This window comes from Sorex araneus, chromosome 2, assembly GCF_027595985.1.
Source record: "Sorex araneus isolate mSorAra2 chromosome 2, mSorAra2.pri, whole genome shotgun sequence".
NCBI lineage: Eukaryota > Metazoa > Chordata > Mammalia > Eulipotyphla > Soricidae > Sorex > Sorex araneus.
The window spans coordinates 377526590-377547312 of record NC_073303.1 but is presented as its reverse complement, the minus strand read 5'-3'; the positions used below and the strand labels follow the sequence as shown (position 1 = coordinate 377547312).

Sequence of the window (20723 nt, the reverse complement as noted above, 5' to 3'; positions counted from 1 at the left end):
GCCATGTTGGATACACCACGGGTAGCTTGCCAGGCTCTGCTGTGTGAGCGAGATACTCATGGTAGCTTGCTGGGCTCTTCAAGAGGGACGGAGGAATCGAACCCGCTTCAGCCTCGTGCAAGGCAAACGCCCTACCCGCTGTGCTATCGCTCCAGTCCACAGCAAACCCCACTTCACATAAAAGGATTTGGCACCATTTATAGAGAAGGCTAATCTGGAAGTGTGGAAGCGCATTTTAGCAATATTCCTGATAGGCGCAAGGCCATTTCCCAACAGTCTGGGCAGGGCTAGGCGGTTCCCGCTGATGCTGCAGAATACCCTAGATTGGGTCTCGTAAATACAGACACCGGGTGTCACAGCGGAGAGGCCGGGAGTCCAAGATCCCGACTCCGGCTGCCGCTGCCGAGTCCAGACCCCTTCCTGCTTTCCTTCCCGCTTTCCAAACAGAGAACCTTTGTGGTTTGCCATCCTTACTCGGTGGACAAAAGATTTTTATCTTTTCCTTTTTCATAAAGGCATCGATGAGCTCCTGCTGGTCTCATCCTCGTGAGCTAAACCTATTTAGTTCCTTCCAAAGTCCCTACCCCCCAACTACTGTCACGTCAGCAATCAGGCTTTCTGCATATTCACGTAGGGAGACACAAGCAGTGCCAAGAATTCTGGTGTTATTTTTATTTATCCTCTTAGTCATATTGACAAACCCAGTTGAGTTTACGTCTTTAGAACTAAACAAAGGTTATTTAGACCAGGATATCCTGGACTTGGCTAGTTGATCCTGATTTCTGGATATTTAAAACAGAAACTACGTAAATACTAAGGAAGGTGATCATCTTAGGAAAATATAGCATTTGATTTTCTGAATTGATTAATATAAAGTAATTTCATTAATTTTAAAAAGAAAATTTTATTAAGATAACTAATTAGATGCAATAATCAGAAATTATAGATAGATTTCCTGCATCTACTCCAGGGTTCCTAAATGATAACATTGTCAATGCTAAGTATAATCTCATAACTAGACCATTAACATTAATAAAATAAACCAACCTTGTTCAAATTTCCCCAGTTGCTCTCACATGTATCTCTGTGCACATGTTAAGTTCTTTACAATTCTAACATCTATGTAGGATCATTGTTAATGTAAAATTAATTTAAATTAATTTTTTGGTCAATGGAAATTTCACAGAGGACACACATCTTCAAATTCTTATTAAATGTCAATTTTGTGTCTATCATATTGAAGGATGGACGTTCCCTGTTCCACATATATAAGATGTGCAAATTGCAGTGGACTGGTTTTTCTTAGGGACTAAGGGGAGGAGAAAGTGGGAATCTGTCATGAATACAAATTGTGCTCAAGAGATTTGTTGTACAAAAATTAACAGGAGTATTGTGTGTGCCTTGGTCACCTACTGGGAGAGCAGACCCCATGAGAAGTGTTTTTACTCAAAGTGCAGAAAATATGGCATGCCACCCTACTTTCAAACTAGCCAATTATCTTGGAATAGTTATATATGATGGAGGCAGCTAGACAGGGAAGGGGCCTCCATGGCAATGAAATTCCTAGGAAGTGATAAAACCAATAGCCCCAAGGCTGTTGGAGTCCACCTTAAAGATCACTTGTCATCCTGTTAATCTTCGATTTGCTTCAATGGGCGCCAGTAATGTCTCCATTCATCCCTGTCATGTGCCAGTGTAGCCCAATGATATCTGCTTGCTCCAGGAATAGGAAGAGCCTCAAACCATTCATTCAGGCTTTTGACGAAGAAGTCTGACCATCTCGTTGGTGGGCGACCACATGGTCTTTTGATGTCCCGTGGAATCCAGTCGGTAACACCTTAAAGATACAGGAATCAAAGCCTGATAAGACTTCATCTGGCCCCAAAACACAGAGTAGGCTGGAGTCCCCTCCAAGAGAAGCTTCAGAAGTAGCAAAGGCCAAGGAAGGAATTTCGAGGAGGACATCAACCACTCCCAACTCAACGGCCTTGGCAACTACCCAGCAACAGACCTTTACCTAGCTAGGAAGCCCCACACGGAGTAGCATGGGGAAACCCTGTAAAGGCATCTTGAACAAAGGGAGCACTCCTAGCTGCCTGAGCCCATCTGCTACTTGAGTCCAAGCAAGTATGGTACCCGAATACACGTGTCACACACATCTTCCCTCTTGAGGCGTGTACAGGGAGAAGCCTGTGTTCTCTCTTGCGCGTGTCTCTGCTTCTTTCCCTCCTTCCAATACATCAGAGTCTCCAGATAAATCTGTTTTTGCTTCACTGCTCTGCGGCTCCTGATATTCTTTTCTGTGAGAAAGACAGGGATCGGGAAGCTCTGGGAAAGGCCTAGGACTCGTTTGCCGTTCCTGCAAAGAGCAATTCCTCGCTCCAGTCTGAGTCTACGACTCCCCAAGAAATCGGTGGCGGAGATTAACTTCTGTGCTGGGAAGAACACGAAGACGTCATGTGTGGCTTGACAACTGTCCAGTGAGGCTGCCGGGCCTTGAGGTCCATGCTGTGAAGGGTTTCATCACTGACTTTATCATCCTTGCCCTCCCAGCTAGTCCTGGGGTGGCAGAGGTGGATCAGGATAAAGGACCTGTCTCTCTCCACTCCCAACCTAGCATAAATCACTCAGGGGCACACAGCAACTTCAGAGAGAGGATAGGTAGATACATTAGTAATGTATCTAATGGATAAGTGAGTGGATATATGGATAAATGGATCATTACTGTCACTGTCATCACTGTCTTCTCGTTGCTCATTGATTTGCTCTAGCGGGCACCAGTAACATCTCCATTGTGAGACTTGTTGTTACTGTGTTTTGGCATATCGAATATGCCATGGGTAGCTTGCCAGGCTCTGCCATAAGGGAGATATACTTTTGATAGCTTGCTAGGCTCTCTGAGAGGGGCAGAGGAATCGAACCCGGTTCGGCCGCGTGCAAGACAAATGCCCTAGTTGCTGTGCTATCGCTCTAGCCCATGGATAAATGGATAGAAGAGAGAAGTGATGATAGAAGGATTGATAGATAGAGTAGGATTGTATCCAAGTGATGTTCTTTTTCAAAAATGACTCTTGACCCCTGTAAAAAACTAAAGCACGCCGAGGGGCCTGTGAACTCGCAGGCTCTCCAGGCAGCTCTGTCTCACCGCCTGCGTTCGGTGCTCTGGAACCTCTGTGTATGGGCTGGATCAGGACAGCCTTTGGCCAAGGACAGGCGAAGGAAGAACGAGGACCAAGCTGGTTGCTGATTAGTTACTGTTTATTCAATCTTCCATCTTTCCCAACTCCCGCCCTCCTAGCTCAGTCCTCTTCCTGGTTCTACTGCAGCCTCTCTCTGCTTTCTCTAGTCTCTCCTCCTTACTTGTCTCTCCCACCTAGCCCTCTAGGCTACACCCAGCCAGGTAGCAAAATCAACATAAGAAAGCCCTTCCTGAGGGCAGATTATTCCAAAGCCCTTCCTGACTCTTAAGGTTTTTTCTTTTCCTTAGTCCAGACACTTATTAACATCTTAATACTAGTTATTTTTGTATGGACATAGCAAGAGGTACATTGAGGTTTGCAAGGCAGCTCTCCTGGTAACATCTTGCCACAGGCTCAGACCACAGCACTCAGGCCAGATTAATCATTCCTCACCCTAGAAGGGTCCAGATCTAGTTATCACTGTTTGGATCATGACAACATTTGTCCATGATCAAGCTCTTAACTTATAGTTAAGCATTAGGCACTTTGGCCAGGCCCATCTCGATGCCAGGGTAGCACACAACTCACCGCTTGCCCTGGGTCCATCTCGTCCCTCGTCAAGACCATGCTTTTGGGAGTGCTAGGAAGTAAGGGCAGCTGAGGCTTAGGTCGAGAGAACAAATGCCCAGGAGGAAACTATCATGTAGAGTCAAATGACTCTCAGGTTACAAAAGCATAGCATTTGCTAAGTCTTCCTGTGTCCATACAAAAAGGACATTGCTCTGAATAAACTATGCAAAGGACTCAAGAAGAAGAGAAAAACAATATTTACAAGTCAACAGAACACTAAGAAAGAAGTTACAAATAAACAAAGAGGAATGGGAGCACTGTAACGGGAGTAACCCAATCAACCTAAACTACTTGAGGCTATGTTATCCTACAGACCCTTATGTTCCATTATACTTTCCATCTACTTATTAGTGACTTTGACTCATATTTGAGTCTATTTGCTCTTCATGTAGCTCAAAAGTGAATTTGAAAAAAAATATATCTCATAACTAAATAAGTATGCAAAAGTATGTAGTAGCTGGGGCTGGAGCAATAGCATAGTGGGTAGGGCTTTTGCCTTGCATGTCGCCGACCTGGGTTCTATTCCCAGTATCCCATATGGTCCCCTGAGCACCCCCAGGGGTAATTCCTGAGTGCAGAGCCAGGAGTAACCCCTGTGCATTGCCAGGTGTGACCCAAAAAGCAAAAAAAATAAAAACAACATAGTAGCTTTGATCAACAGAGTAATAAAACACTTAAATTAGCAACCACAAAAAGTAACATTAGATTTAGCTAAAATTTTATAAGGAAGAAGCACAGAACTTGACACAAAACGTCATAAGATTCAAGGTACCATAAGAAATTTCAATACAGTCATACATTAAGTAAAAGAATCAAATATGGGAAGAAAATAGTGAAACATTTGCACTCTAAATTTCATTCTACTATGTTGAAAGCAATATGTTCAGTAATATAAGAGAGACAAACCAGTTTAGCTCATTCAAAAGAGCAGTGGTTAAGACAAACTTAAGCTCATGTCATATAGAAATATATATTTCAAAATATATAAATCCTTACACACCAAACAAAACACAAAAACAAAAATACTTCGGTACTTTTTGGAATGTACTTTTTGGAATGAAATTATGGAATGTATGGTTCAGGTTTAAAACAAAGATGACAAATATTTGGAAGATGTTACCTGGAGATAATGCAATTTGTTTCCCTAGGAAGATACCTTTTATTCAAAAAGAATTATTAACGATGTAGCAGCACACACCATTTCCCATAAATCATAGCACCATATCATTGTTCATCAAATGCGGTGCAGGGCACTCTTAGAAGAGCGTCGAGCCAGACTTCTGCTTGATCAATGGAGCACAAGTGACTACCAGAAGCAAACACAGAGATGGAGTCTTTGCTCTCTGCAGGGGCTTTCAAAATGCTCCACGTGTAGTTACTCAATTAATCTGCACAACAACCTAAGTATCAGTGTGTGCTTGTTCATGCTGGTTCCCCTGCCCCATCAGCTTCCTGTCCCTCTCTATCCTATTTACAAAGGAAAGCTTATCATCAGGAATCTTGAATATAAATTGTTTGCTGTGCCCAAGGTTTAAACGTTTCTGTCAAAGAGAACGGTTCAAAACAATGGAATAGATCTTGAGAAAATAACTGTCTTTAATGGTGAAGGAACAAATGATTTTTATAGCCCAAGAGAGGACTGGTTAGATGCCTTTTAAATTGGAGAAGGACAGTTAATTTTTTAAGAAAGCTTCCTGATTCTCATATGATTACAAAATAAATTTATGCTAAGGACTTCAAACCAGTTAAAACATGCTCCAAAGATACTTCAAAGACAGGCATATGGTGACAGAAATGCTGAGATTAACTCTTACTTATTTTTAAAATTTGTTAAACAATTTTATTTAATTATTTTTTATTGAATCATCATGAAATACAGAGTTACAAAATTGCTTGTGACTGGGTTTCAGTCATATAATGCTCCACACCCTTCCCTTCACCAGTGTACATTACCCACCTCCAATGTTCCCAGTTTCTCCCCCCACACATCTTTCCTCTATGACTGGCACTTTCTTCTCTCTCTGCCTCTCTCTCTCTATCTTTTTCTCTCTGTCTCTGTCTCTCTCCTTTTGGCTTTATGGTTTGGAATCGGTACTGAACGGTTATCATGTGTATCCCTTTACTTCCTTTCAGCACTCAGTTCTTGTCCAGAATGATCATTTCCAGCTATCTTTGTGGCAGGGGTCCCTCCTCTTTCCTAACTGCTCTCTGGCCCTTATTGCAAGCTTCCAAGTATGGAACAGTCCTCCTGGCCCTTGTTTGAGGTTAATGTCTAATTGATGCAATAACTGCAATTTTTGAAGTCAATACTTTCAGGTGTCGAAAATCAGATGGGCCGGACACGTAATGCGATTCAGAGACAACCGCGGGACTAGAGCTGTTACCGACTGGATTCCATAAGACTTCAAAAGACCACATGGCCGCCCACCTATGAGATGGTCAGACTTCTTTGTCAAAACCCTGAATGAACAGTTTGAAGCTCCTCCTGTTCCTAGAGCAAGCAGATACCATTGGGCCACACTAGCATGCGACAGGGACGAGTGGAGACACTATTGGTGCCCACTTGAGCAAATAGAAGATCAACTGGATGACAAGTGACTCTCATGAACTATAATCTACTTGAGTCTCCACATATGATACACATTTGTGTACTGGGAACAGTAGTAACTTGTGCTGGTATTTGTGCTATTCTTTTTAAATAACTCCACAAAATATTTAAAATAATTCAAGATAAATGGAATACACAGACCCTCCCAGTTTTAAATTTTGTTTTGTAGCCATAATTGGCGGTTCTCAGGGAACCAGATGCAGTACTATGAATTGAACTGGGATCAGTGACAGACAAGGAGAGTGCCTAACCCTTGAATTATCTCTCTAGACTCAAGTTCAAAACATATTTACATGATTTTCACTAACATTGTTCCCATATTTGTGCCTATTACAATTTCAAGAAAATGTATCCTATGTCACTCCATCTATTCCCCCAAAAGAGTTGTTTTCATTAGATTTGGCTTAATAAATTATAACTATTAAGAAATGACCCCAAAATGAATAGCCTCAGACATATTGAAGTTGTTACATGTGTCCTGGACTTTGTGTGACATTCACACACACACACACACACACACACACACACACACACCTGCCATGAATAATGGAGCTAGATGTGAGGGCTCCTCTGAAAGTCCAACCAAGGAAGTCTGATGTCAGTCACACATCTTTAGTTTTTCCTATGTTGTGGGACTAAGGACTTAGGGTCTAGTTAGCTGCTCATTGTTGCCTATTTTCATTTCCTCACCTGACAGGCTTCTCCAACCTGGTAGCTCATGTCATCAAATTGTGCTTGCCGCAAAAGCAATTGGTCCTCACACAAATAGTTTTTAAATGACGACCACTACTTACCATAGAGGGAAAATACGCCACCCCCTCTGACAAACTCTTTACATTTCAAATGAATCACAGGTCAAAGATACATGATCTTGGATACAAGAAGAAAATGGTTATTTGGAGTTAAATTTCTATTTATCACAAAGCTTATCAGATTTTTTCATATGGGTATAAGATATACCTTAACAACACATAGCGATTTGAGTTTGCAAATAGAATTGTGTAATTTTGTGCTAATTTTGATTTTTCACCACAGGATAAAAAAGAATAGATTTTAAGATTTTAAGACCCCCTAGGAAAATTCAATCTTCTGAGAGTTTCCTGCCCACATGGGACAGCCTTGCAAGCTTCCCATGGTGTATTCATATGCTAAATCCAGTAACAAGCTGGATCTCATTCCCCTGACCCTGAAAGAGCCCCCAGTGCAACATCATTGGGAGGGCCGAGTCAAAATAGCCTTCTAAGATCTCAGGGAAAGGACGAAATGAGAGGTTACTGAGCCCACCCGAGAAATCGATGATTAACGGGATTTTCGTGATTCGTGAAGAAAATTTTTACTCAGAAGTTTATTCTGTGATTTACTAGCTCAATCAAAATTAACCTTCAGTATCAACACATATAGTGAATCTTCTTTTTACATGACCATCCAATTTTGGGAGCAAATTTCTTTACTATTTTATTTATTTATTTATTTATTATTTATTTATTTATTTTTTTTTTATTGAATCACCAAGTGGAGGGTTACAAAGTTCTCAGGATTATGTCAGTTATACAATATTCAAACACCCCTCCCTTCACCAGTGCCCATCTTCCACCCCCAACCCCCCCAGTATATCTGCTGCCCCCTCCCACCTCCCTAGTCCCCTCCCTTGTACGTGATAAGTTTCACTTCATTTGCGCTTATCTCGATTACATTCCATGTTTCAACACACAACTCACTACCGTTGCTGGGGTTTCCCCCCAAATAGAAAAAGACAGTCCTATTGCCAATGAGGCATTTGATAATTCTCCATTACTAAGCATATAGAGATATTAAGTCCTGCTGTTTGTTACATAACTTTTCTTTTTCCCCCTTGCCCCGCGCCACCGAGTTCACGCCTGTTTAGTAATCGCCACGCTGTCTGACAAAGGGAAAAAAAACCGAAGAGGATGGTTATTTCCCGTCATCAGCCGGCGTGGGGCTCTGGCTTAGTTGATAGTCTAGTAGAGTGTCTGCAAGCCGTTTCTGGAACCAAAGCTCTTGCGCTGATATCGGCTCCGGCTCCAGATACCACCAGCGTCCCGCTGGTCCATGTACCTAATTTTTCCCCTTATTTCCCATTCCCACGCCACCAGGTCTGTTTGCTTAATGGACATCACACTATGTTTGACACCACGCCACGTTTCTTCCCGAGAAAGAAGGATATTTCTTCTCAGCCGGCGTGGGGATATAGCTTAGTTCAGTCTAGAGAGATGGCTACCATTTTGATTGCCTTCAATATTTCAACAAAATACTTACTATTCTTGTTAGGATCACCCACAAAAGTCCGACCCATTAAGAAGGAACCATTACATACTGCTGATACTAAGATGACATTAGGTCTGGGTTTCTGTCTAAAGTCCAGGGAAAAAGTTGAAGGAGAGAGAGAGAGATTTCCGCACGGGGGACCTGGCGGAAACTCTCAAGTCACATACTGCAGGTTGCTGGTGGGCTGCCGGTGTCCCAAGCAGCTCCATCCTCTTCGTCAGTCATTCTGGGGGTGCGGGCGCGGAGAAATGGGAAAGCCCACGTGGCTGCACTCTCTTTAAGTGTCCGATGTGGGCGGAGACCGGTACTTCCCCGCCCTCTCTTTACTATTTTATAGTTAAGATTTTTCTATTATGAATCATGACAGGGACCAAGGGCAATTTACCAACACTGGCTTCATATACAAAGCAGGAAGTCCCATTTGATAAAATAAGAATAATTTTCAAATATGACATTCCATTTACGGCTCCATTATGTGATTATATTTTGGTGAAAAGAAGGAGACATTTATATTGAAACTATGTTTCTAGTTGTATTGTAACCCATAGATGGCTGCCTCAGTAGAAATCTTTAAATTCTAAGGTTTAGTAATAGTCATATTTTTAAAAATGTTTTATTTTTAGTGCATAAAACTTGGAGCTAATAAATGGATTGGATGTGAGAGAAACATAAAAATCATTTCCTAAAAATTTACAATACTATAATAGAAAATTAAAACACTAACTTCGTGCCCAATACTCCTGCCTTTTATTATTTATTCATAATCCACTGAATATGGCTTAGACGTCCACATATATGACAGATGTTTGCTCCTTGACTTAATCTACTGGTATGGTTTAAAAAAAACTGCTAATCTGCATGGTACAGAGAGTCAAAAGAACAAAGTAGACAGTACTGAATGATGACAAACCTTTCATCTTGAATTACAAAACAGATTCCCAAGCAGGGAGGGCAGGGCTGTGGGGAAGGGAGAGGTTCACTAGGAGTAAACCAAGGACACTGGTGGTGCTGAGGTCATTAAAACTATTGTAAAAATAATAAATAAAGCCATTCTGATTTAGGCACGTAGATAGGGAAGGACAGTCGTGGTAATGGAATTCTTAGGAAGTAATAAATACAACATCCCCAAAGCTGCAAAAAGCCCACCTTGGGGACACAGGGACTCAGGCCTGATCTGATTTCACTTGGCCCAAAGGCCCAGAGAAGGCTGGACCCCATCCAAGAGAAGCTCCAGCAAGAACAAAGACCAGGAAAGGAATCTCAAAGAAGACCATCAACCACTGCCAACTCTACTCATGTCAACTGTCCTTGCAACGGACTCTTACCCAGTAGAAGCCCCACACTTAGGGCAAGTTGGAGAAACCTTCTAAAAGCCACTTTGAACAAAGGAAGGGCGTGAATATGCTGCCCGAGCCCATGTGCTGCTTGTGCCCACATGGACGAGCACATGTGGTGCCTGAGCATGTGTGTTGCCTGCATCTCCGGTCTCAAGACCTGTACTGGGACTCTCTCCATCTCTGGAGAAGCCCACACCTTCTCTTGAGTGTGTTTCTCTCTTCCTCTCCCTCCTCCACTTCCTCAAAACCCTCCATGTAAAGTCTGTTTCCACTTCACTGCTCTTCTACTCCTGAAATTCTTTTCTGTGAGAGGGTAAAGACCTGTAAGGCCTGGTCAGGCCTAGAACTGACTTCCTTCATCGTCCTAGCCTTCTCAGCCAGCCATGGGGCAGCCTAGGTGGACGGGGGGAAAGTGTCCATCTCTTTCCTCTCTGCCTTGTATATGGTAACAACTCAGAAGACTGTGCTGGAGAATTTTTATCCTTTAAAAATATTTCCCAACTAACATTGACTCTATCTTTATGTCTTAGGACTTATTGCTAAGTTTACAAGCAAGCACTGTAAAGAAAAACTATCTATGGATAAAAATTTCTTAATGACTTAGTGTTTAATTTCTAGAACCAATAATATTGGAATACGGGCAAATCAAATTGCCTGTTGGGTAAGAGAAACCGTTTCCTAAGAGTAATTCTCAATGATTCTCCAGGGATAAAGCATATCATGGAGAGAAGGCCACCGTCTCACTGTTTTTCTTGTCTATTTTCTGAAATATTCACACCAATTATGTTTTAAGCAAACAAACAAAATCCATTAGAGACTGAGTTTCCCTTTGACCTTAATCTCATTATTTAGATCTGAAATAGCAGACACAGGTCCATCAGCCTTTTCCCCTCCGAGGCAGCATGGCGACCACCATCTTTCAGAGTCCATTGGGCAGAGAGGTAGGAGCTTGAAGTGATGGGGCATGTGGGAAATCTCAAGATGGGGGGGCCAAACTGGTCCTGCTCCCCGCCCAGATGAGACCCCAAGCGACCACCCACAAATGACTCCTTCACTCCTGAACGGCCATGATCCCAGGGGCACACAAATCAATCTCAGACCCCAGCGGCTTCTGGCAGAAATCCCTCTAGACTTAATTATTAAAATACCAGAAATCCAAAACCACACACTGTCGTGGCCGTGCAACATCACATGCTTGTCATTATCAGCAATAGAAAAAAAATGATCTAACGATGCCTTTTCGGCAGGTTGATTGTTGGGGGGAAATTCCAAATAATAATAGTGGGTCTTCTGTTGAAAAATTGATTTCAATCAAAGTAAAGAGAGAGTAAAGTGAAAATCATCTGCTACACAGGCAGGGTGGGGGTGTAGATTGGGGGTATACTGGGGTTCTTGGTGGTGGAACATGTGCACTGGTGAAGGGATGGGTGTTGGGTCATTGTATGACTGAGACTTAAGCCTGAAAGCTTTGTAACTGTTCTCACGTGGTTCAATAAAAAATAAATAAATAAATAAAAATAAAATAGCAGATACAAACAAAAATTATGAAATAAATACAGACATTTTTCTAACATTTCTTTCGTCATAAGGTGTCTTTGTGTGTTTGCAATTTTCAACATTTTTTAAAAAAAACCATGTTTCCACGTCTGCTGCATCAAATAGACTGTTTAGAGAGAACCTAAGTTAAGAATTGCCAGAGGATATTGCACAGTGTGTGAGAAAGAATCCTTTGTTTCTGGGAAATAATACTCAATCAAAATGACAAGAAAAGTTTCAAATAATCATACAAGACAGTACCACAGTTGTAAGGAATTCTTAAATCTTCAATGTTATGGTAAATTAAGTACAAAACAAAGGTCTGTTTTCTGGTAAGTCACAAAATATCCACTAGTCAACAAAGAAGTCTTATCTTGAGTTAAAAGTAGACAAGATCTTGGCATTGAAAGATCATACACCGTGTGTAAGACCTTTCAGGTGTTTGTTCTGTAGTTCAATCCCAGGGATTTAGAGTGCGAATATATGCTTAATAAGCCACATTTCTTGTCAGAGAAGAGTAAAAAAAATGCTCTATTGACCTATGTGTCACTTTGGCAATAAAAATATCAAAGTCAACTTTGAATTATTATATTTTATAGTAAAAGATTGAGTCCCCTCTCAAGATTACCTGCTATAAACTTTTAAACTAATTGTTAAAATTGTGAAGCAAGCTCAAATTGTAAAAAGAGCAACACTTTGTGATGTGTAGGGATAGAGAAATCCCACTGGGGTAGATAAATGGAGCACAAACAAATTAGGAGCAGAGAGGAGAGGTAGAGACAGAGACAGAGATGGGGGGAGAGAGAGGGGGAGAGAGAGAGAGAGAGAGAGAGAGAGACTGAGAGACTGAGAGACTGAGAGAGAGAGTATGTCAGAGTTTGGAGATATGACGCATCAAAAAACAGAAAAAGAGATGAATCCAAGGAGGTTGGACCAGGATCATACAAACTTCTCAGAAGAGCTTCCACAAATATAAACAAAAAACAAACAAGAGTAAAGACAACACATAGAAATTCAATTTAGAAACATTTAACTTAATGGAATCTGGAAAGGGATTTCGCTTTCTTTGTTTTCATAAGCCATTGACAGTCTAGACAACTGCGAGTCTCTGTGTGATAACAATGATCTGCATAGTAGGGCATGGTGCCCGGAGGGGCACGAGCCTCACCCCTTGAGCCTCACCTGACGCCCTCTTCTGGTTCCGTGTCTCATCCTCACCTGATACACTCTTCTGCTTCTCTATGGCCCTTCAGCGTGGGAACCTAACAAAATTTCATTTTAGAAATGCACTAATAGGTCAAGGCATGCTTCCTTTAGTACACTGTAAAATCGATTTGGGGCATGGCTTCAAACACAGTTTTGAAGCCAACAGTTAATACACAGTGACATTTGCCCATAAAGAGAGATCTCCCTCCCTGCCTGCCAACTAACTTTTTTTTTCTCCCAGTTATTTCAAAGATTGAGGGTTTTCAAGGGAAGAAACAGTGTTGGTGAAGTCTAGGACTGTTTTTCTTTTTTTTAAATTTAATTTTATTTTTATAAAGTTATTCACAATAATTTATTGCATTCACAATTCCAACACCACTCCCACCACCATTACACCTTCCTACCCCTATATTTCAAAATTTTCTACTAACATCCCTAAGCCTACCCCCAAAGCAGGACCTAAATATTTTATTTTGTATTGATTGTTATGAATAATCTGTTAAAAATTATCCAAAAAAATTTCCTTAGAGGAAAGTGTGTGAAGATTGTAGTATCTCAACTTGGAGCCATTAAACCCTTGTATAAGAGATTATTAACATGTTACAGGTTGAGCCTTGTGTGCTTACATACATATGTAGAAGGCAATGAATCTCAATTGAAAATCATATATATATATGATATATATATTGTGGTGTACTAATGTGGTGTGGTACATCAGGGTATAGAGTATGAAATGTCACTCCAGGAATTCTAAAACTTTAAATAGGGTGGTGCAATTTTTTAACTGGATGTTGCCTTTGGGGTTGGGTAGCGTCTCTGCAGCTAGCTGCTCTCTTCTCAGATTTATTTGTGAGTCAGTCTAGGAATGTTTTCATGCTGTTGCAAACACCGGGTGAGTGCCGTGCTCCTGTCACACTGTGGGCTTTCTGGGGTATCCTGGGAGTGACAGGGCTTGTGTGTGTGTTTCTGTATGGGCATGTGTATACACCTTATGATCCTGTTGCCTATTAACTTTTATAAATAAGTTGTGAGTACTTCTAGAGTGGGCTCTGTTAAAAGCATTTTCACCAAAATCAAATCAACATGTATAATTATTCCTAGTTATGACAGCATAATTAGTGTCTGCTTTAATGTCATCTTCCCTTTAGGATATCTTGTCATGGGAACTACGACAAAATCTTGTGTGGATTCTTCCTAAAAGCTCAGAAAATTAAAAACAAAGAAGATGGATGCGGGGCTGGAGAGACAGTGCAGTGAGCAGGGCGCCTGCCTCGCGCACAGGCAACCTGGCTCATCCCCGGCACACCAAGGGTGCCGCCTGCGCGCAGACCAGCAGGGAAGTCTGACACCAGGTGTCCCCAACAACAACCCTCCCCCGAAAAGAAAATAGTTGGGAAAGCAAAGACAAAGGGACCTGGTTAATTTGGTCTTTAGGTACTTGACTTTGAGGCACATGTGAAACCAAGACAGCAAGAAAATGGAGAGGGGAGGAGAGGGGGGAGGAGAGGAGAGAAGAGGTGGGTAGGGGAGGGCGGGGGAGGGGAGAGGAGGGAAAGGAAGAGGTAGGGAGGTGAGAGGAGAGAGAGACAGAGGGAGAGAGACAGACAGACACAGACACAGACACAGAGAAAGACAGAGAGAGACAGAAAGAGACTGAGATTAAGAAAACATACTGAATAGGGGCTGGAGCAATAGCACAGCGGGTAGGGCGTTTGCCTTGCACGCGGCCGACCCGGGTTCGATCCCCGGCATCCCATATGGTCCCCCAAGCACCGCCAGGAGTAATTCCTGAGTGCAAAGCCAGGAGTAACCCCTGAGCATCGCTGGGTGTGACCCAAAAAGCAAAAAAAAAAAAAAAAAAAAGAAAAGAAAGAAAACACACTGAATAGAATTAGAATATTTTACTGAGGGTTTTTTAAAAAATTATTTACTTTAAAGTTTACTAAATTACATATTAATATAAATTTTGATGTGGGGCAAGATATTTGAAAATAATCATGTATAATGGTAACTTTGAGTGAGAAAATTCAAGTTTCTCCAAAATTCTCCATCTTTAGGGATAGCAATCAAAGAACTGGGACACAGGCTTTGCATATGGAAATCCTGATTTTCATCCCTGGCAGTGCTTGGTCCCCTAAGAAACACCTGAAGTGACCCCCCATGTCCCAAAGGACCCCATAGGGCTAGCCCTGGAACATTACCATATATGTTCAACCCCAAAATCCTAAAACAATGTGTATTCTGTCTTTAGAAAGACAGTCTTCATCACAACCAGTATCTTCAAGAGGATATTTTTTTTAAGTTAGTCTTTATAACATTCCTTAAATTCTAGGAGGAAAGAAAAATTTAGGCCTTTATGCACAAACGTACATTATGAAGAAAAAAGAAAAAAGATAAGATACAAAGTGGGGAAAAATTTGACATCAGAAGTGTGTATCAAACAAAGGCTCGGTATCCTTGATGTATAACTGACTCTTCTATCTCAACAATTAGAAATTAATAGGGACTAGAGAGACAGTGCATTTGCCTTGCAGATGGGTGACCAAGGCTCTACCTCTGGCATCCCCTATGGCTCCCTGAGCACTGCCAGGAGAGATCCCTGCATGCAGAGCCCAGAAGAAGGCCTGAGCACTCCCAGGCGTGACCCAACTGCCTCTTCCCCTGCAAAAGCAGTGGAATTGGAAAAATGGGCCTACTTTTCCTTTTGACAGAACACGCCAATGTGCTCTGGGAGTACAATTATGTTCATTTACTTCTGTCCAACTACTGAAAACTAAGTGCACATTTTAGCCACCGAAATTTGGTATTAGGAAGCGAGAGTAAGCTACTTAATAGGATGATTTGTACAGCAACGGGAGCTATTTTCGATGTCGCCTAAAACATCCCCAAACAGATTTGCTTTGAAGGCAGGGAGGGGTCCCTTCAGGAGAGGACCAACTGCACGCGTTCGGGTTTTGTTCTCTTCCTGCAAGTCCTGTCTTTGAGCTCTAACGCTGACTCTCTTTGACTCTGAGTGGCTGTCAAACTGAGTCGTTTCAGGAAAGGGAAAACAAACCAAATAGATCAAGAATTTTTGAGGCGCAGAGCTTGCTGGCTCCCAGTGTCTTGCTGACTAGTTAGTTACCTGCTTGGGTCCCTTCACTGTGTGCGGAGGTAAACGCAGCTAATGACCAGGCAGCTTGTGGCCTGGCCATGCTAGGGGGACTCGGGAGCACCCAGCCTCGGCCTTGGGCATCCAACTTCAGAGATGGGAGACCCAACGCTTAGACTTTGGAGGGTTGGAACTTTGGGGCGTACTTTGGAAGCGATCAACAAGCACAAAAGGCAGATGATAAAAAATCAAATGTACAACACAGTTTGGGCTCCATGCCCAGACCTGGTTGAAGGCTCCTGATGCGGCATCTCCTTGGTTTCAGTTATACGCCCTGGTACCAGGGGCAGAGTGTGCTCAGAAACAACCACAAGCTGCTGCCAACTCCTGTGGAAAATTCCATGACGCCCCCTCCCGGCTGGGGTCCTGGGAACGGGGGCTGTGTGCGCCTGCGCAGGGGCCAGCGGCCTTCCCTGGGCCACACCGGCCCACACTGCAGTTCTAGGAGAGTGTCGGCAGATTTGTGTCCATGGTTGTACAAAATGTGTTCAAATTCTCTGCCTAGGCAATGGGCGCGGATGACACACTCTGTCCTTGCAAATTAGGCAAAGAAAGAAAGAAAAGAAAAATTAAAAAGGTATTTTCTGAATTTTGTTCTCTAAAGTTATTTCTAAATTTGGGAGGTGGACGGTGGTCTAGGCACTGGCTCTGTCGTCAATGAAACTAAAACACTGGTGCCAGGACAAGGTTCTCTCAGTTTCTAGACCACACGACTGTGATCAGCAGCAATAAAGGTGCTCTCTGCCCCTCTGGAACGTTAATTCTCTTTTTATGCAAAAGGACATCATTGTAGATATTGTGATGAAAGAATCTGGTAAATAAAAGTCAGGTGAAAAGCAGTTGGCTTGGAACACTGAGCGTCTGAAACTGTTATCCACAGCGGTGTAAATTGTGGTGGATACATGTATAAAAATTAAAAGAGAAATGCATTTATACATCTCCAAAATTGAAAAGTAAAAATCAGTAGGCTTGAAAAGCTTTGGTACTTGGTGAGATCCTTACTCAGGTAAGGACCAACAGTGCTCCTGAGAAGGTGTGTGTGTGTGTGTGTGTGTGTGTGTGTGTGTGTGTGTGTGTGTGTGTGTGTGTGTGTGTGTTGGGGGCTGCTCTCTGGCCAATGGCTGACAGCTGGGCTGGAGCTGAGCTCTGCATGGGAAGTGGGGGTTCCATTCCTGCCACCACACGGGTCCCGGACCCTGTCAGAGTGCTCCCTGCCGTATCCAGGACTCCCTTCCCTGAGCTGCCAGCAGAGAGCCCAGCCTGGGGCCCGTGAAGGCCCATGAACTATCCCAAGGCCTTTCTTGATCAGGGGGCAGCTGGAGGCGGGGCGAGGGGTGTCCTGAGGACACTGGCGTTGGAGGGGGAGAGTTTTAGGCCTGAGACGCATGCACTGTAACTGCGGCTTATGCACCTTCATCAGAAGCCAAAAACAATCAGGCACAAAGTATGGAACAAAAAGGCCGACGGTGGGGTCGGAGCGATAGCACAGCGGGTAGCATGTTTGCCTTGCCCCCGGCCGACCCGGGTTCGATCCCCGGCATCCCATATGGTCCCCCAAGCACCGCCAGGAGTAATTCCTGAGTGCAAAGCCAGGAGTAACCCTGAGCATCGCTGGGTGTGACCCAAAAAGCAAAAAAAAAAAGGCCGACGAGCCCCGGGCCGGCCTGCTGGCCATGGCATTGACAGTGGACCGAGATTCACCCCGAGGACCCGAGACAGCCGGGCGGGCTGGCACCCCGGGAGCGGGAGTCTGTGGACAGTCAGCTGACTCAGCCGCACCTCCCTCAGAGGGCCAGGGCAGAGGGGCACACTGGGCTGTCACTCGCGCCAGGGCCTCCTCCTCCCCCGCGTGACCTCCGGGCTCGCACCCGGCCCAGCTCAGCCCTTTGGGGATTGAACCTTCCCACGTGGAGACCCACCAACTCTGCAGCGTTCAAGCTGGAGTAGAAACCTCTTTCCTCGGCCGTGCAAAGGGGCCCCTTGCAGGAGGTCACGCAGGGGAGGAGGAGTCCCTCCCGCCCAACCCAGCGAAGCTGCACACACTCTCCTCTCACTACACTCCCTCTCCGGAGCACTCTGAGCACCCCAGGGGCTCTGTGCCAGGGCCTGATGCCTCTGTATTGGCCCCCACCCCTCACCCCCACACATAGCACACAGTGCATCCCTGGGGCAGGAAGACGGAAAGCAGGGGGTCTGAGGCTGCTAAAACTCACCCCCACCCATCCTGCAGTCACTGTGGAATGTGGCTGGCCATGCCCTTTCTCTCTGCATGGGCTCGGGCACATAACGGTCATCTTTGGCCTGACCACAAACGAAGGGAGGCTCCTGGCCTCACAGTGCATCCTGTCCAGTTCAAGGTGCCCGGAGAATTGTCTGCCATGGAGGCAGGGGGAGGGTGGGAAGGGGGGTATACCAGGGATACTGGGGGTGGGGAATGTGCACTGGTGGAGGGATGGGTGTTCGATCGTTGTGTGATTGTAACTCAAATATGAAAGCTTGTAACTATCTCACGGTGATTCAATAAAATAAAAAAAGAAAAAGTGCCCAGAGAAATGGAGAAGGAGCCACTGAGTCAATGACGGTTGGAGGATCGTCCAGGGTGGAGATGTGTGCTGAAGGTAGGCAAAGGGCATAGACACGTGACCTCTTAGCATCTGTATTGCAAACCATAAAGCCCTAAACGAGAGAGAGAGAGAGAGAGAGAGAGAAAGAGAGAGAGAGAGACAGAGAGAGAGAGAGAGGGAGGGAGAGAGAGAGAGAGAGAGAGAGAGAGAGGGAGAGAGGAGAGAGAGAGCAAGAAAGATGGTACCTGCCACAGAGGCAGGGGGCGGGGTGCAGTGGGGGTGGCAGGTGAGACACTTGGGAATTATGGTTTTGAAAAGTGTGCACTGGTGGAGGGATGGGTGCTCGAGCGTTGCATGACAGAAATGCAATCATGCAAGTTTGTGACTGCACCTCACTCAATAAAACTTCTTAAAGAACAAACAAACAAACCAACAAACCAAAAACAAAGTGCCCAGAGACGCCCAGCCAGAGGGAAGCCCTGAGCACTGCCAAGTGTGAGCCAAGCACAGAGACAGAGAGTCCATATGCTCCCTGACTTTTATCTCAAGATTCGCTTGACGTCGAAAAGGATTAAACTTCTGCAACCCAAAGCAAATATCTGTCACATTTACTGGAGATTCAGAATTCGTAAGAGAAAGAAGCATAATTTTAATGATAACTGGAATAAATATAATTTAGGTAGTTCTTTAATGAGTGACAGTTATGGGGAGCGAGGGAGGGGGGGCAATAGTTTTCTTCTTTCCCTTAAATGACTTCTCAGGCGTAGGAAAGCAAGTGATTCTTGGAGAGGATTGTGGTAGTACCCAGGAGAGGTCACCAGGGGGCGCCAGTGGGTTTCCCAAAGACTCCCAGGAACCCGGGAGCGTTCTGAGACACACAGGCTCTATAATTGCATTTTAAATTCTAAATCTTAGCCAGTGGACGGAACATCTAAACGTTTGTGCTAAATTCTTCTCAAAAATGTGTTTGATGGGGCCGGAGAGATGACACCGCAGGGAGGGGGCTTGCCTGGCATGCAGACGGCCCCTGTTCCATTCCCTGCACACTCTCCCCCCCCACGTGGGCCTTGAGCACTCGCAGGAGAGCCCTGAGCACAGAGACACGAGTCAGCCCTGACGACCAGCGGATACGGCGCAAAAAAAAGCAAAAGGCAGAAAGTTATTTGAAAAAGAAAAAGAAATGATTCTACGGCAATTCTCACTCTCCCCTCTCTCATCATCCCTGGGACCCACAGCCTGGGAGTAGGGTAAAGCTGAAAAGCAAACCCAGGTCAGATACTGGAACACACGAATAAGTGCTTCGCCCTCAGGCATCACAGCCCCTCCAGATATCGATCGGGCAAAATAAAATGCAATATTAATTGCAAAATACATCTTGACATCCTGTTTCAAAATCAGATTAAAAATTCATGCTCGGCGTTGCTGCATTAACGTTGTGTTATAACACACCCCTTTGCAGTGGGCGCTGTGTGCAGAGGAGAGCCCCCAGAGGAGAGAGCGAGCTCCCCACTGTGCCCTGCCACCCGCCTGACTGGGCATGTGAGTGACGTAGGGGGGGCGGGGGGAGGGGGGTTCTTCCAGCCGGGCGGGGAAAGACCCACTTCCACAGAGCCCCTGCCTGGATTTCTCCCCGGACCTGTGTGTATTCCAGCAAAGCTGGGAGCACGGGCTCCTTTTGTTCTTCCGAAAGACTTTCAGGCAATTACCAGCCAGCAGTTAATTGGAGTCAATGGAGATGTCCTCTTAATGGATTATTATTTAACCCCGTGACCTTTTTCAATTATTTTTTGTTTCTGTTTCTTGGACACGCCATTGAGGGGAAGTAGAATATGTCACTCCAAGCCATGCCTCAGGGTCAGAGAGACCGTAAAGGCCTTTAAATGCGTGTCCTCCACCTGCCCACCCTGATCCCATCAGGTGCTGTAACTGTTTCCCCCAAGTACCACCAAGCGAGACCCCAGAGCACTGCTGACTGTGGCTTCAAAATGGAAAAAAATAAAGATATTGGCACTATAGGCCTCTTTGTATAAGGTTTGTCATAGGTTGATTATGATTAAGAAACAGTAAACACCAATAACTGAACGGAAGTTAGCTTTTGGAAGAGATATTCACATTTATGAAGGGGATTTCCAGATTTCCCAAGAAAGTTCCTTTCTGTACTAGAAAAAGGAAGAAGGTAACTAAAATCTATAGAAACTCTCAATAAGGAAGGCAATGATATCAACC

The 20723-nt window shown here is 44.2% G+C and overlaps 1 protein-coding gene across 1 annotated transcript in view; it reads left to right on the top strand.

Moving 5' to 3' along the window:
- NETO1 (neuropilin and tolloid like 1) overlaps positions 1–14250 on the top strand; it is a 181831-nt gene extending 167581 nt beyond the window's left edge. Inside the window, exon 11 of the mRNA XM_055128358.1 lies at positions 13931–14250. The gene's annotated coding sequence lies outside the window, so the exon portion shown is untranslated. The remainder of the gene's footprint in view (positions 1–13930) is intronic.
- Positions 14251–20723: the final 6473 nt, after the last annotated feature.